Genomic DNA, 5,237 nt, shown 5'->3' with positions numbered 1-5,237 from the left:
GCACCGACAACGAAAAGGCAGCACCGACAACGAAAAGGCAGCACATTTGGAAGCACCGACAAAGAAAAGGCAGCACCGCCAACGAAAAGGAAGCACATTTGGAAGCACCGACAAAGAAAAGGCAGCACCGCCAACGAAAAGGAAGCACATTTGGAAGCACCGACAACGAAAAGGCAGCACCGCCAAAGAAAAGACAGCACATTTGGAAGCACCGACAACGAAAAGGAAGCACCATCAACGAAAAGGCCGCACCGCCAACGAAAAGGAAGCACATTTGGAAGCACCGGCAAAGAAAAGGCAGCACCGCCCACGAAAAGGAAGCACATTTGGAAGCACCGACAAAGAAAAGGCAGCACCGACAACGAAAAGGCAGCACATTTGGAAGCACCGACAACGAAAAGGCAGCTCCGACAACGAAAAGGCAGCACATTTGGAAGCACCGACAACGAAAAGGCAGCACCGACAACGAAAAGGCAGCACATTTGGAAGCACCGACAAAGAAAAGGCAGCACCGCCAACGAAAAGGAAGCACATTTGGAAGCACCGACAAAGAAAAGGCAGCACCGCCAACGAAAAGGAAGCACATTTGGAAGCACCGACAACGAAAAGGCAGCACCGCCAAAGAAAAGACAGCACATTTGGAAGCACCGACAACGAAAAGGAAGCACCATCAACGAAAAGGCCGCACCGCCAACGAAAAGGAAGCACATTTGGAAGCACCGGCAAAGAAAAGGCAGCACCGCCCACGAAAAGGAAGCACATTTGGAAGCACCGACAAAGAAAAGGCAGCACCGCCAACGAAAAGGAAGCACATTTGGAAGCACCGACAACGAAAAGGCAGCACCATCGACGAAAAGGAAGCACATTAATTTGTCATTGACTGCAATATTCATTGGTTCCAATATTCATTGGCTCCAATATTCATTGGCTCCAATATTCAATGGCTCCAATATTCATTGACTCCAATATTCATTGGCTCCATCAGTCATTGACACCTACAGTCTTTTGGTCCCAAAAGTCTTTTGGCTCCAAATATATTAGGCTAGAATTCTTCGAGTCTAAGAGACTATGAGACCACATGGTTACAGAACTACGTGACTACGAATCTTCAAGTTTACGAGACTGCGAGGCTACAGAGCTACGAAGCCTCTAGTACACAGGTTTACGTGACTGCGAGGATACAGGACTACCAGTCTGCATGAGTACTTGACTACGAAGCTACTCGTCTACAAGGCTACAATTACAGCATCTGTTTTCGTCAGAATTTTCTCTTTTGCTCCAACTGCACCACCAGCATTATGTTATAAGATTACAAGGCCGCCTGCTTACGTAGCTTCAAGTCTACGAGGATACTTGGATACGTAGCTTCAATTCTATGAGGTCCTAAGACTTCATGACTACGCGACTTCGAGCCATGAGGTTACGAGATTACGTGACTACGAATCTTCATGTTTACGAGACTGCGAGGCTACAGAGCTACGAAGCCTCTAGAAAACGAGTTTACGTGATTGCGTGGATACAGGAATACAAGTCTGCATGAGTTCTTGACTACGAAGCTACTCGTCTGCAAGGCTCCAATTGACACATCTGTCTTCGATGGAATTTTCTCTTTTGCTACATCTACGCCATCAGCATTATGTTATAAGATTACAAAGCTACTTGCTTACGTAGCTTCAAGTCTACGAGGCTCCAATACATCATGACTACGAGACTACGAACCATGAGGTTACGAGACTATGCGATTGCAAGTCTTCAAGGTTACGTCATCGCGAGGCTATAGGACTACGAAGCTTCCAGAACGCATGGTTACGAGAATGCATGACTAATTGGCCGCATGGCTACGAAACTTTATGTCTCTGACTGACTACAATAGCACTATTCAGTGGTGAGAGTTAATTTATTTCATGCAAAGGTACTTGCTGCAAGCAGTTCCGCTTTTCAACATCAGATGACGTCACGTTTTGCTTGCAGGTAAAATAATATTTATTTATTTTATGCGGGATGCGGGTTGTTCACTATCGATCGCATAAGAAGAATGGCATCGATAGTCTTCAAGGAGAAGGAAGTTCGTCCTTCCTGCTAGTGCTTCTCAGATTTCTCACAGTCCGCCATCTTGGATTGCGACGTCACGGCTGCTATCTTGGATGGGTGTGACTTTGACCTTTGACCGAAACCGCAGGAATGATCGCAAGCACACGGATTAACCATCATAATATTGATAAGAATAATCAGGAGCACACGGAGAAAACCATCATAATATTGGCAAGAATAATCAGGAGCACACGGAGAAAAACGACACATGTTTTCTTTGATATCATAAAATTACAGAAAAAAAAAATATTTAAAAATAAAAATAAATTAATAAAAAAATTTTAAATAAAAACAAAAATACATAAAATTCTGGCTTGTACTAGAACTCTATCTTTGCTCAACAATGATAAGTTTACAAGCTAGCAGAATCAGTTTATGTATTTTATGTTTTTATTTTAAATTTTTTTATTAATTTATTTTTATTTTTAAATATTTTTTTTCTGTAATTTTATGATATCAAAGAAAACATGTGTCGTTTTTCTCCGTGTGCTCCTGATTATTCTTGCCAATATTATGATGGTTTTCTCCGTGTGCTCCTGATTATTCTTATCAATATTATGATGGTTAATCCGTGTGCTTGCGATCATTCCTGCGGTTTCGGTCAAAGGTCAAAGTCACACCCATCCAAGATAGCAGCCGTGACGTCGCAATCCAAGATGGCGGACTGTGAGAAATCTGAGAAGCACTAGCAGGAAGGACGAACTTCCTTCTCCTTGAAGACTATCGATGCCATTCTTCTTATGCGACCGATAGTGAACAACCCGCATCCCGCATAAAATAAATAAATATTATTTTACCTGCAAGCAAAACGTGACGTCATCTGATGTTGAAAAGCGGAACTGCTTGCAGCAAGTACCTTTGCATGAAATAAATTAACTCTCACCACTGAATAGTGCTATTGTAGTCAGTCAGAGACATAAAGTTTCGTAGCCATGCGGCCAATTAGTCATGCATTCTCGTAACCATGCGTTCTGGAAGCTTCGTAGTCCTATAGCCTCGCGATGACGTAACCTTGAAGACTTGCAATCGCATAGTCTCGTAACCTCATGGTTCGTAGTCTCGTAGTCATGATGTATTGGAGCCTCGTAGACTAGAAGCTACGTAAGCAAGTAGCTTTGTAATCTTATAACATAATGCTGATGGCGTAGATGTAGCAAAAGAGAAAATTCCATCGAAGACAGATGTGTCAATTGGAGCCTTGCAGACGAGTAGCTTCGTAGTCAAGAACTCATGCAGACTTGTATTCCTGTATCCACGCAGTCACGTAAACTCGTTTTCTAGAGGCTTCGTAGCTCTGTAGCCTCGCAGTCTCGTAAACATGAAGATTCGTAGTCACGTAGTTCTGTAACCATGTGGTCTCATAGTCTCTTAGACTCGAAGAATTCTAGCCTAATATATTTGGAGCCAAAAGACTTTTGGGACCAAAAGACTGTAGGTGTCAATGACTGATGGAGCTAATGAATATTGGAGTCAATGAATATTGGAGCCATTGAATATTGGAGCCAATGAATATTGGAGCCAATGAATATTGGAACCAATGAATATTGCAGTCAATGACAAATTAATGTGCTTCCTTTTCGTCGATGGTGCTGCCTTTTCGTTGTCGGTGCTTCCAAATGTGCTTCCTTTTCGTTGGCGGTGCTGCCTTTTCTTTGTCGGTGCTTCCAAATGTGCTTCCTTTTCGTGGGCGGTGCTGCCTTTTCTTTGCCGGTGCTTCCAAATGTGCTTCCTTTTCGTTGGCGGTGCGGCCTTTTCGTTGATGGTGCTTCCTTTTCGTTGTCGGTGCTTCCAAATGTGCTGTCTTTTCTTTGGCGGTGCTGCCTTTTCGTTGTCGGTGCTTCCAAATGTGCTTCCTTTTCGTTGGCGGTGCTGCCTTTTCTTTGTCGGTGCTTCCAAATGTGCTTCCTTTTCGTTGGCGGTGCTGCCTTTTCTTTGTCGGTGCTTCCAAATGTGCTGCCTTTTCGTTGTCGGTGCTGCCTTTTCGTTGTCGGTGCTTCCAAATGTGCTGCCTTTTCGTTGTCGGTGCTGCCTTTTCGTTGTCGGTGCTTCCAAATGTGCTGCCTTTTCGTTGTCGGTGCTGCCTTTTCTTTGTCGGTGCTTCCAAATGTGCTTCCTTTTCGTGGGCGGTGCTGCCTTTTCTTTGCCGGTGCTTCCAAATGTGCTTCCTTTTCGTTGGCGGTGCGGCCTTTTCGTTGATGGTGCTTCCTTTTCGTTGTCGGTGCTTCCAAATGTGCTGTCTTTTCTTTGGCGGTGCTGCCTTTTCGTTGTCGGTGCTTCCAAATGTGCTTCCTTTTCGTTGGCGGTGCTGCCTTTTCTTTGTCGGTGCTTCCAAATGTGCTTCCTTTTCGTTGGCGGTGCTGCCTTTTCTTTGTCGGTGCTTCCAAATGTGCTGCCTTTTCGTTGTCGGTGCTGCCTTTTCGTTGTCGGTGCTTCCAAATGTGCTGCCTTTTCGTTGGCGGTGCTGCCTTTTCTTTGTCGGTGCTTCCAAATGTGCTGCCTTTTCGTTGTCGGTGCTGCCTTTTCGTTGTCGGTGCTTCCAAATGTGCTGCCTTTTCGTTGTCGGTGCTGCCTTTTCGTTGTCGGTGCTTCCAAATGTGCTGCCTTTTCGTTGTCGCTGCTGCCTTTTCGTTGTCGGTGCTTCCAAATGTGCTGCCTTTTCGTTGTCGGTGCTGCCTTTTCGTTGTTGGTGCTTCCAAATGTGCTGCCTTTTCGTTGTCGGTGCTGCCTTTTCGTTGTCGGTGCTGCCTTTTCGTTGTCGGTGCTTCCAAATGTGCTGCCTTTTCGTTGTCGGTGCTGCCTTTTCGTTGTCGGTGCTTCCAAATGTGCTGCCTTTTCGTTGATGGTCCTTCTATTTTTAATGTTGTTTTGACTCTGGTATTATAGTAAGTGGTTCTTGATTTGACTTGCGTATTATTCCATCCGGTGCATGTATATAAGCGAGTCCTAGACAGCAGGTCGCTCAGTTTGTTACTGTCGTCGACGGTGTAAGGATCACCTAGATTATTTCATCTGGTGAATAAGTCGCGTAATTACCTGTTCTTGAGAACTCGATGGCATATTTACCGACTTTAACGTCGTACTCGATGGACGTTGTATCATCGTCTACGGGAACCTTGACGACAGCGACGACAATGGTGGAGCAGATC

Source organism: Bacillus rossius, chromosome 16 (genome assembly GCF_032445375.1).
Source record: "Bacillus rossius redtenbacheri isolate Brsri chromosome 16, Brsri_v3, whole genome shotgun sequence".
Taxonomy (NCBI): domain Eukaryota; kingdom Metazoa; phylum Arthropoda; class Insecta; order Phasmatodea; family Bacillidae; genus Bacillus; species Bacillus rossius.
Note: the sequence above shows the minus strand (reverse complement) of the source record.